The sequence below is a fragment of the Pleurodeles waltl genome, chromosome 11 (assembly GCF_031143425.1).
Source record: "Pleurodeles waltl isolate 20211129_DDA chromosome 11, aPleWal1.hap1.20221129, whole genome shotgun sequence".
NCBI classification, from domain to species: Eukaryota; Metazoa; Chordata; class Amphibia; order Caudata; family Salamandridae; genus Pleurodeles; species Pleurodeles waltl.
The window spans coordinates 99,907,547-99,920,137 of record NC_090450.1 but is presented as its reverse complement, the minus strand read 5'-3'; the positions used below and the strand labels follow the sequence as shown (position 1 = coordinate 99,920,137).

Below are 12,591 nucleotides of genomic sequence, written 5' to 3'. Positions count from 1 at the left end.
GCTGCCGCACTATTTCCAGCGGGTTGAAGGGCGGAAACATCGCAATTTGATGTTTCCACCACATCGTACTACAATGGTGGTGAAGCTGCCGGCTTGGAGGCCGCCTCATCATGGCCGTATTGGAGTTGTGGTGGTTTAACCGCTCAACTCGTAATCAGGCCCTAAATATTCCTGATCCTGCAATATGAAGAGAATTTTGTCCAGACAAATTATCAACTGTACACTCATTTCTCTTGCAAAAGATCCAACTAGCCATAACACGTTGTGAAGCATAAATGGGCAGAATATAACCAAAAGAGTAGAGAAAGTAATTGCTACATTTTGCCTTTTCAGTCAGAAAATCGGATGTTTCTGACTGTCCACATCTATCAGAATAGTAAAATAAGCATCCTTCAAATGAAATTTTACCAACCAATCATTTTCCTGCAAGATGTCTTTCAGGTTATGAATACCCTGCATCTTGTCTGTAAATCAGATAACTGTTTAAATTTTGTAATAGTATCACTGGTGCCAAACCTTTATCTTTCTTCTTTACCAGAAAATAATTGCTCACAAAACTATTCCTTACATCCTGTAATTCTACAAATACATCTTTTCATAAATTCGGATTTACTTCTGTGTCTACCAACTGCAGCTTTCTTTTTCTAAAACCAACTGCCTCTGTTCCGTTACGTGAATTGGAATCACTGCAAATTTCAAGGACATAGTCATTAAATTCAGAAATTATATATAATATATAAAGGGAGAACAAAATAAAAATACTTCAACAATGTTAATTTAAGTTTGAATAAATATTTAATTCATTTGAATATATTAAATTAAAATTATTTCTCTGAAGTTTAAATTAAAAATAAATTCCCAAAGTAATTTTGTTTTAATTGTGCATGAACAATTATTAAAAGTGATGTATACAACTAAAGGTAATTTAATGATATTTCAATAAAATTTACAAAATTAAAATATTTTATAATTACTTAATAAATGTTTTCAGGTATCTTTATTATTAAATTATATTTTAACTATTTTAAATACTTTAACTTAACATTATTTCCTATGGGTTTTAGTATAAGTCCCAACCTCCATTATTGTCTATGTGAAGGTGCCAACCATCTATGTGGCACCCCAAGGCACACTCCTTAGTACACTTTCTGGACCTACAGAAGATCAGAAGAGGACTGGACTCTGCTTGCTGTAACCTGAGAGGAGCTTGGAAGTACTGGACCTGTTCCGAGTACAAAGAAGTGGACTCAGAGAGTCTGTTGGCTGACCTCCTGTGTGGGTACAGGGACACAACAAGCTTAAATAGGCCTTTTTCCTGACGTGTCCAGATGGCCAATACTAACTAGACCTTGTCTGGTCCTTGCTGGTGGCCTCTGCTGTAGTGAGTCCTGTCCCCTAAGTACAGTCTCTGAGGTCCTAGGAGCCCTTAAAGTGATTGAGAGGAGCTTCTCAAGAAACCCTAAAAAGTTGAGGCTTGGGGCCTGATTTAGAGAGTTTCAGCAGACAGGAAACTTCATCACAAACATGACAGATATCCTGTCTGCCATATCACAAGCACATTATATGCAATGGCCCTGAATCAGGCTCTTAGATTTCCGAAGCCATCATGGGAACCTTGGGGAAACTATATGCCTTACTAAGAAAACAACTTGAGGTTTTCCTCGCTCAAGAATTGAGAGCTCCATAAAAAAGACTAAAGGGCTCATTGCAAGTTTGGCTGTCCCAACGCAGGACTGCCAAACTCGTGGGGAGGATGCCATGGCCATGGCGGTGGCATCCCCGCCCTACTACAAGGTTTCTGCTAGCCTGACCAGCAGGAAACCCTGAAATAGAGAGTTCCCGCCAGTTAGTCTGACAGGAACAGTGATACAAGATAGCACTGGGCTCCCTTAAAGGAGCCCAGTGCTATCTTGCAGCACAGAGGGGGCCGTCCAGCACCCTCAGAATGCACAATGTCTTCAAAGCAGACAGTGCGCATTCCGATGGTGCTGGGTGGGGTGCCCTGCACTGCCCATGCCATGGGCACAGGCAGTGCAGGAGCCACCCTGTGGCCCCCAGCACTTGTTCTCCACACAGCCTTTTCATGGTGATGAAACCGCCATGAAAAGGCTGGCAGAGAACAAGGTTGTAATCAGCGGAACGGCGCTGAGTTCAGAGCCGCCCTGGCTGATTGCAACGAGGGCCACCGTCACCCCACCAGGATCTAGGATCCTGGAGGAGACAGCGGTCATATGGCGGTCCTACCGCCAAACTCGTAATGTGGCGGTTGGACCACCACAGCCGCGGCGGTCCGACCACCACCGTGAAGATGGTGGTCTTGTGACCGCCAGGATCATAATGAGGCCCAAAGTCAGAAGATAAAATCTTTGACAGGGTGTGAATCAGTTTGGCCTACTTAACCTGCACGCCATTGCAGATGGCCCAAAATTGCAATTAAGACCCAGTGTACCACTTACATAGACTATCATTGGTGCTGAGCGTTTTCGGTGCTATTTTTACTTTAAACTTTAAACATTCATGTTTCTGGCTGCCCTTATTGGAGTTTTGTCATTTTGGTGTAATTTTGTTAATGCCTTACTCTATTTTTCGAATTTGGATTGGGAAGCTTATTGTTTGGTGATTTGACTGCATTACTCTTTTGTTACTGAATAAATATTTTATTTATGCATTGCCCTAAGTTAATTAAGACTGCCTGCTCTGTGCCATAACTATCACAGGGTTGAGCTCTGGTTAATTTAGTGACTTTCGCTGATCAATGTGACAAATTTGTGTTATTATTCCTTGAGGTGGGTGACAGTCTACTTCAAATAATAGTCCACGTTCTTACATTCTCAAACTATTTTGTCATAAAAGTCATTTATAAAAGCCATCTCGCTTTCTTGATATTCGCATTCTTAGCTAGTTAAAGCAGTTTTAGGTTTAATCAGTTGCATAGTCCCTGCTTCTGAGGTGCTTGGGTACAAATAACATGAGGTGAGGATTCCTTTAACACAAGATAATGGAAATAGTGATTAATAGAATACAATAGTATTCATATAACCTATAGTACTTTGCTCACGCACTGCAATTTTTTTCAAAGAATTGCATCAGTGTTAAGAGCCAAGAGTATCTCAGCTCACTTATCGGTTTAAAATCCTAAAATTGTTTTTGGATTTTAATAAAGAGTCAGGGATTTTCTATGTTTCACAAATTATTTTATAGCTGGTTTATTTATTTCACTCCTGAAAAGTCGCCATTAAAGTCTTTACTATGCATGAATGTCTTCTGGTTGTCCGTCTATAAGGCCTTAGACCCTACACAGTCGGTTTTATATGGCTTGTCATCCTTTCAGTGCAGACTACGTTAATATGCACTGGCCTTGCATTTGGCTTGCCATGTGTTTCTCACTAAAAAGGTTAAAATATTCTTAAACAGTGCCCTCTAAATTTACTGTTTATATTAGAAGGCACGCTTCTGTGGTCGTATGCGTTTTTACACAAAAAAATGCCGAATTTATGACCGGTTCTCAATTACCCAACGTTGTGTGATGTGCCTTCTCCAACAATGCCTTACTGAGAAGTGACTTCTACCACCCATGTCGTAGTGGTGGGCTTGAGGCCCAAAACAAAGGCTCTCCTAAATTCATCCCAATGAAAATGTTAATTGCTACCTAGTCGCTTAATATTCATACGCATTACATTTGTGAACAAATCTCAAAAATGTGAAAAAATAACTGCAATGTTTTAATTGGAAGTAATGCTGGCAGAGGTTAATATTTGACATGTTATACCAATAAAAATGGAACAAAGTATCACCAATGTCAGTATGAAAACTAATTAAAATGCAGATGCATTCATCTGGGGAAGCACCTGGCCTCCAGCTCTTAAATTCATTCCTATAGTGCATTTTACTGAACTACTGGTATGCAACAGCAAATGCACCATCAACTGAGGCCACCATAATTGCTCATGAACATGAAACCTTCTTGCTAAAAGTAAGTACACCCTCTCATCGACATGATATTTACAAACTGATACGCAATTTTGCAGATGGGCCGAGAAAATAGACCTGTAGGCGAAGCTGTCTTTACATGCAGAAAACTAATAGGATGCACTCAACTTTCATCTCCTCAAGACTTTTCCTTTGAATATGTGTATTTTAACATGCTAATTTTCGACATTTTCTTAATGAATACTACCCTAATATATCACCTCCAGATACCAAGCCGGCATTCAAGGAAGAACTAATCAATGTTACTATTAATGCACTAATGTGCCGTGATAACCACCTAATGCATGGTGACTTTAAATTCAATGTGAAAACACGAACGATACTGCACTAGAAGTATTATTAAGCTTTACATTTGAAAGCAATTTATGGTAGATAATGGACAAACTCAATGGTAAGGACACCTTTAGTGTTAAACCAGGTCATCTAAAATGATTAGCCAGATCACTTTTTCATCCTCTTTAAACTTGCCATGCCACAGATCCCAAAAATTAGAACTGTAGGCTACATTCGTGAGCAACACAAACATGAACAGCATGTCTCTATAACTGTATACTGTATAAAATCATTATATAATCAGTTAAACCCAGATATGGTCAATTCTTTCTCCCTAGTGAAAGACTTAACATCTCTATCTTGAACATTATCCAAACAGTTTTAAATAAGAAACAAATATACACTGAACTAATGCTTATTCTCTACATCCTCAAAAGTGGAAAGACAACACCCACGATTCGGGAATCAACACACATCAGCCAAGAACTTAAAACAATACAGATACAACAATAAGATCTTGAATAGGAAACTGCATTCCTACCTGAGCAAAGAAAAACAGCCACAAACCAAGCTAAAAAACAGGCCAGAAATAATAAGAGATTAATTAATACCTCCCCGAAAACAGGACATTCACTGTAATAAGTTGACCAACTTCTTAGACAATAAGATAAACCCTAGACAAAATAGGATTTATGACATCATAAATGCCCTCTGCCCAACTAACAAAGTCATAATGTAGATGTTACAAATTCATAGCAAATGTTATTTTCAGAGAAGGCCCAAAGGAAATCATCACATCAACCAAACCATCCAGCTATCAACTTTCCCTGATACCCTCACATGTAGATGTTTCAGCAACCAGTCCACTACTCCCCTAATTAATAACTGCCCGACACTGGTCTACTTTTAGTGGTGAAAATAATGGATAAAAGTGCAGATGCTGCTCATGGAATAGCATTGTAACTGCCACATTAAACATCAAAGACAAAGCCCACCAAATGCAGGAATACATGAAGCGTGCTTATTGTTCTTTATAACATTATTGCCAGTGTTCAATATGGCTGATCACGAGAATTTGCAAAACACATTGTGGTATAACTGAGCCAGTCCTTCAGTGGTTCCATTCATATCCTCAACATTACTAAAAGGCAGTTAAAATAAATTACATTTCTCTCCCAGTAAATACTTATTGTGGGGCCAAGAAAGATCAACACTGAACCCTATCAGATTTTGGCTATACCTTATAGCTGTTAGGGACCCCCAAGAAACACTTGGCTTATATTAACATTGTTAGAAATGGGGTTTCTGGCTTAACATAAGAGGCAATGTGTAAAGTATTTGTGTAACACTTCAAACAGTAAAACAGTGAAAACACCACACACAAAAAAAAAAAAAAAAGACACCACACCTGGTAAGACAAATCAAGCTTTATTTTATGAGTAAAAATAGGCCTAACCTGCAAACATCCAACAAGTCGAAGTTGAGATGTGAATTGTTAAAGATTAAATAATTTAATATAGTGCTTAGAAGCATAAAAAACCACCCGGAGACAACTGGTCTCGCTAGACAGGACTAAATCTAAAAGTTCAGGCCAACCACAATGGAGTGCAGATTGGATACAGTCCTAAACAAGTCCATCTGAAATTTTACCTTCTCAGAGTTGAGCCAAGAGGCCCATTCGCAGGGAGCAAGGAGAGCATCGCTGGCAGTGGTCAGCGGCCACAAAGAGTCAGACATGTGCCGCAAACGGGCTGACTGGAGCCTCATGAGTGGCGACGCTTGCTGTGCAAAGAGATGGACTTGCAGTGGCTCACACTGATTCTTCATGCAAGCAGCACAGTTCTGGTGCAAGAGGCCCATTCACAGTCATGATGAGCCCAAAGATTTGATTTCAGGAGCCACAGAACCACTATTAAGGGCTGGAGGGGTGCCTCTTGGGGCTCAGGAGCTGTAAACACAGGTCCAGGTGCTGAAGCCTTTTGTGTCCCTGAGGCTTCAGAAGAACAGGAGGCAAGCCAGTAAGCCCTGGGAGTCACTCTGGTTCTTGGTTGGAGAGATTCAAGTCTAGTCCTTCTCATTATCAGGCAGGGAGGACAACACGCAGCAGGTCAGCACAGCAGAGAAGGAGTCAAACAGATTGACGGTCCTTTCAGCAACATAGCTTTCCTACTTACTGGCAGAGAATCCACAAGTCCAGAAGGGTACTGAAGTGGAGGTGTCAGGTCCAGTACTTATACCCAGTTGTGCCTTTGAAGTGGGAGAGACTTCAAAGAGAGGCCTTTGAACTACAACGAGTCCCTGCTCTTCCTCCCCCTGGCTTCAGACTCACTACAGGGGTTTATGTAGCCCTTTGTGTAGAATCAGGACCCAGCCCATTCAGGTGTGTCAGCTCCTCCCTTCCATCCTGCCTAGGATGGGCCATCAAGATGTGGATGGCCTATTAGTCACATATAAGCTCCCTTTTGCGTGGCTGTCTGGAAGGAATACACAAGGGACCCAGCTGTCACCCACCCAGACGTGTATTCAGGGCAGGGAGAAGGCACTAGGTGGTTAAAGTGAGAAAATGCTAACTTTCTAAAAGTGTCATTTTCTGAATTACAATTTAAAATCCAACTTCACCATAAATTGTGGTTTTAAGTTCTAATTCCAGAGACACCAAACGTGGGGGTCCCATCTCTTCCAAATAAGAATTTACACTTAAGAAATGTAGTAAGGCAATCCTACTGTTATCCTATGGTGGAGAAAGGCTTTGCAATAGTGAAAAATCAATTTAAGAGATGTGTTGTTCACTACTAGGACATGTAAAACTTAAAAGTACATGTCCTACTTTTCAAATACTGCGTTCTGCCCTTGGGCTGTCAAGGGCCTACCCAAGGGGTAACATATGTACTATAAATGAAGGTGTGGGCCTGGCAAGAGGGTTAACTTGCCAGGTCGACATGGCAGTTTAAAACTGCACAAACTGGCTTTGCAATGGCATGCCTGAGACATGCTGAAGGGCTTTGTAAGTGGGTGGCACAATCAGTGATGCAGGCCCACTCGTGGTATTTAATTTACCGGCCCTGGACACGGGTAGTGCACGTTACTAGGGACTTATAAATAAAATAAATAAATATGTAATTTCTGGACAAGTCAATGTTACCATGTTTTAAACAGACAGCACATGCACTTTAGCACTGGTTAGCAGTGGTAAAGTGCCCAGAGTCCTAAATCCAACAAAAACAAATTCAGCAAAAATTGAAGGAGAAAGGCAAAAGGTTTGGGGATGACCCTGTAGAAATGGCCAGGCCCAACCAGCATCAGCATGCACATGGCACACAGACGCATTTTAGGATTAATGGAAATACCTTTATAAAAGCTGAAAGTAGAAATTCAAAGACAATCATTAAAAAATGCATTCCTGATAATCATCTGTAACCCAAGAAGAAAACATCAAAAACATGATTAAAATCCATCCAAAAGAAGCAAGTCTTTGCTTTCAACTGATACAGGATGCCTAACGTCTAAGGCAGTGGTTCCCAACCATTGACTTCTGTGGACCCCCACTGGATCATTATTGGAATCTGGGGACCCCCCACTGAGCCATTACTGAAAGCTGGGGACCTAATCTGTTAATATTTTTTAATTTTCTAAGATTCGCTGACCCACAGGGGTCCCTGGACCACAGGTTGGGATCCAATGGTCTAAGGTTCAATTAGAGAACATATTGCAGCTTGATGCCCACACAAGATCAATTACACCTAGGTGCCTCCTTTAAATAAATGGTAAAGGCTCAAACACCAGCTAAGACTCTACAAATTGATAAAGAGATGTGTTCCCAGAGATTTCAAGCACATCACGTAGACACAGGTAAACTAAAGATTTATATACAGGGAGTGCAGAATTATTAGGCAAATGAGTATTTTGACCACATCGTCCTCTTTATGCATGTTGTCTTACTCCAAGCTGTATAGGCTCGAAAGCCTACTACCAATTAAGCATATTAGGTGATGTGCATCTCTGTAATGAGAAGGGGTGTGGTCTAATGACATCAACACCCTAGATCAGGTGTGCATAATTATTAGGCAACTTCCTTTCCTTTGGCAAAATGGGTCAAAAGAAGGACTTGACAGGCTCCGAAAAGTCAAAAATAGTGAGATATCTTGCAGAGGGATGCAGCACTCTTAAAATTGCAAAGCTTCTGAAGCGTGATCATCGAACAATCAAGCGTTTCATTCAAAATAGTCAACAGGGTCGCAAGAAGCGTGTGGAAAAACCAAGGCGCAAAATAACTGCCCATGAACTGAGAAAAGTCAAGCGTGCAGCTGCCACGATGCCACTTGCCACCAGTTTGGCCATATTTCAGAGCTGCAACATCACTGGAGTGCCCAAAAGCACAAGGTGTGCAATACTCAGAGACATGGCCAAGGTAAGAAAGGCTGAAAGACGACCACCACTGAACAAGACACACAAGCTGAAACGTCAAGACTGGGCCAATAAATATCTCAAGACTGATTTTTCTAAGGTTTTATGGACTGATGAAATGAGAGTGAGTCTTGATGGGCCAGATGGATGGGCCTGTGGCTGGATTGGTAAAGGGCAGAGAGCTCCAGTCCGACTCAGACGCCAGCAAGGTGGAGGTGGAGTACTGGTTTGGGCTGGTATCATCAAAGATGAGCTTGTGGGGCCTTTTCGGGTTGAGGATGGAGTCAAGCTCAACTCCCAGTCCTACTGCCAGTTCCTGGAAGACACCTTCTTCAAGCAGTGGTACAGGAAGAAGTCTGCATCCTTCAAGTAAAACATGATTTTCATGCAGGACAATGCTCCATCACACGCGTCCAAGTACTCCACAGCGTGGCTGGCAAGAAAGGGTATAAAAGAAGGAAATCTAATGACATGGCCTCCTTGTTCACCTGATCTGAACCCCATTGAGAACCTGTGGTCCATCATCAAATGTGAGATTTACAAGGAGGGAAAACAGTACACCTCTCTGAACAGTGTCTGGGAGGCTGTGGTTGCTGCTGCACGCAATGTTGATGGTGAACAGATCAAAACACTGACAGAATCCATGGATGGCAGGCTTTTGAGTGTCCTTGCAAAGAAAGGTGGCTATATTGGTCACTGATTTGTTTTTGTTTTGTTTTTGAATGTCAGAAATGTATATTTGTGAATGTTGAGATGTTATATTGGTTTCACTGGTAATAATAAATAATTGAAATGGGTATATATTTTTTTTGGTTAAGTTGCCTAATAATTATGCACAGTAATAGTCACCTGCACACACAGATATCCCCCTAACATAGCTAAAACTAAAAACAAACTAAAAACTACTTCCAAAAATATTCAGCTTTGATATTAATGAGTTTTTTGGGTTCATTGAGAACATGGTTGTTGTTCAATAATAAAATTAATCCTCAAAAATACAACTTGCCTAATAATTCTGCACTCCCTGTATATGATTTTAATCTTTGCTGATCTACTTCCATTCGGACACTCACACTGAAAGCTCGCCTCATGCAAGTGCAACATTGATTGCTGACATGAGGAAATTTTACACTACCATACCAACAATTATTGAAATAATTTGTCTCCCACTCAAGTTTCGCCTGTACTTTCAGAAAAGTAATACTCCCAACTATTAGAAATATCAGGCACAAGGAGGCACCTTTGTAGCACTAACAATCTCCAACATGGAAAAACTACTGCAATTTAGCGTTCACACAAGCCTACTCCTTTTCCAAATGTTTAAATTATTTCTATATGTTGTTTCTGCTATAGTTTTATGAAGAAGAGAAAAAATGACAGATTTCACTGCTTCTTTCAATATTTTTATCGACATGGATTTACAAACATATACTTGGCAAATGAAAAATGCCTAGGCAGTGCTTAATTTTCGTCGCAAGGGCCACCGACACTCCTTTTAGGGGACCGTCACTTACTTTTCCTAATGAGATTGACCCCGGGCAATAAATAGAAAAACATACGAGAAGAAAAGGAGAAGACAGAAAGCAGTGACAACGAGAGAAAGCATAGATTGAAAAGAACGTGCTTTAGTGAGATAAAGGGACAGGGAGTGTCATGTAGTGGTTGAAAGAGGTAGCCGGGGGAATACGGACGACGCAGCGTTGGTATTCGCAATCCCAACATTTGTCATTGCGGGCAGCAGACATATGTGAAAAACTTTGGGCACCGGCACGTATTATTTTTTTTAATTTGGCACTGCGGCTGGGTCTACAGCACACTCGAATTCCTGGGAACTAGTGGTACATAGGACTCTCCAGGCATTAGCAATTCACAGCAATACAGTGTGAGCTTTGGAATACTTGCAGGTAAACTATTCGACGGACATTTAATCGCACACTGCTAGCTTTGGCCAAAGACTAAGCACTGGAAGAACCACTTGGCACTGACTGGATGGTCTGCGCACTAAGCGTAACAGGAGCAACGGAAGTACACCAGCAGATTGCCAGCAATGGGGTCACTAGGCACACTGGAAGCTTCGGACACTAAGCAGCACACTCGAACAGCTTTGAAACGAGTGACGACATTTTAAAAACCCAGGCATTGGATGAGATTGCCACGCTGGCAGAAAAAGTGGAGCACGGTCCATTTACAGTACAAACACGCGGCTTGGTGACTCGCAGTGGGCAAAAGGAACACTCAAGCTGTAAAGAGTAAAGGGGGCGTGCAGCGTACTGTAAGTTCTCTTTGCGTCTCCCGATAGCAAAGAATGACCCACCCGCCTCAAAAACTCACCAGTCACCCGTGACTCTGTCCTTCGACCCATACACCTCTAATTCCGCAGCGGGGAGAGTAAAGAGAAGGCGGAAGGGAGCCAGAATTTAGCCGGAGGCTGCTCTAGGCAGCCAGGCCCCATCTCTTAGCGTTTGTTGTTGCTAGGCAACGGAAGCCGTAATTGTGAAGCGCAGCTGGAGGAGAGAAAAGACAGGCCGGCGAGCGACGGGAACCGTGCAACGTCAGCACGCAGCGCCCAGTTGCCTGGCAACTGGTCATGTGTTTGTGTTGAGAGTGGAACTGAAGAGCCCTTGGTTCAGCATCGTGAAGCCGTCTCCATGTCCAGCATTAAACCTGAGCTTGAATTCTCAAACTTCATTCAGTATGCGAACCTTCGGATTAAAAGCAAAGCCCTTTATCTCATTATTGCACAGTCCTCAGAGTGTAGTGCTCTTTAAAGGCTCTACGGGGCTTCTGAAAAAGTGTGTGTATCTAATTTCTCTGTCGTTGTCTACCTTATAGGCACATTGCCTTGTAGTGATGACCACGGGTGGAGGTAAATAAGGACAAAGACACGGCATGGTGGAGCGTGTCAAGACTGCCCCACAAATGGTTGCTGAACCTTTTAGTGATTTGCAATGAACCTAAAAAGTTTTGGTGGTTCTCCTCGACAGAACCGAACTGATGGCACCATTCACGCCAACTTTTTAATACTGAGAAGTGGGAGATTTTGAAAACAAATAGGGAAATACATTTTTTCTTATTTGCTTATTTTGAAGCACAAACAGTGTTACGCTTCCGCCGTCCCGTAAGTTTGTTTTTCAGCTTTTTTCCGCTTTTCTGCGCCTCGCCGCCGGCGCTTTTTGCCCCATTGTGCCCCCCTGATTGCTGTCTCCCCGATCGTATTTAATCCCAGTATTGTGTCCATATTGTGTTTTTTCCTGCATTTGTGACTGTTTTTGCCCGATTTCTGTGCCTTTCGCCCCTTGTGCGCTCCTCGACCCCAGCCGCTGCTTCCCTGCGGCCCCGCCCCCCTCGCGCCCCTATTTGCCGCTCCCTCCCGCCTCCCGCCTGCTCCTCCCTCCCCCCTCCCTTCTTAATGGCTGGCGCTGCGCGTCGCCAGTGAGCGAGTTCGGACCTGGTTCAGGTCCTGAACTCGCCCCTCACGACCGCAGCACCAACCTGCTGCCTTCTGCCTCTGCCCCACGACCACGCTGCCGTCTGCGTGTTCGAGGCCCTCCTCCACCCGCAGGCATCCTCCTGCGCCTCATCCCTGGTGGCTAGTGGGCTCACTTGACCCGAGTGCCGCTTCCGCCGTCCCGTAAGTTTGTTTTTCAGCTTTTTTCCGCTTTTCTGCGCCTCGCCGCCGGCGCTTTTTGCCCCATTGTGCCCCCCTGATTGCTGTCTCCCCGATCGTATTTAATCCCAGTATTGTGTCCATATTGTGTTTTTTCCTGCATTTGTGACTGTTTTTGCCCGATTTCTGTGCCTTTCGCCCCTTGTGCGCTCCTCGACCCCAGCCGCTGCTTCCCTGCGGCCCGCCCCCCTCGCGCCCCCATTTGCCGCTCCCTCCCGCCTCCCGCCTCCCAGCTGCTCCTCCCTCCCCCCTCCCTT

At 43.0% G+C, this 12,591-nt stretch overlaps 1 protein-coding gene across 2 annotated transcripts in view; it reads right to left on the bottom strand.

Moving 5' to 3' along the window:
• Positions 1 to 11,137, bottom strand: part of ZBBX (zinc finger B-box domain containing) — a 440,192-nt gene extending 429,055 nt beyond the window's left edge. The window contains exon 1 of one of the 2 annotated variants that reach the window (XM_069213223.1): positions 10,999 to 11,137. The gene's annotated coding sequence lies outside the window, so the exon portion shown is untranslated. The remainder of the gene's footprint in view (positions 1 to 10,998) is intronic. The other variant, XM_069213224.1, reaches the window with a different exon arrangement.
• Positions 11,138 to 12,591: the final 1,454 nt, after the last annotated feature.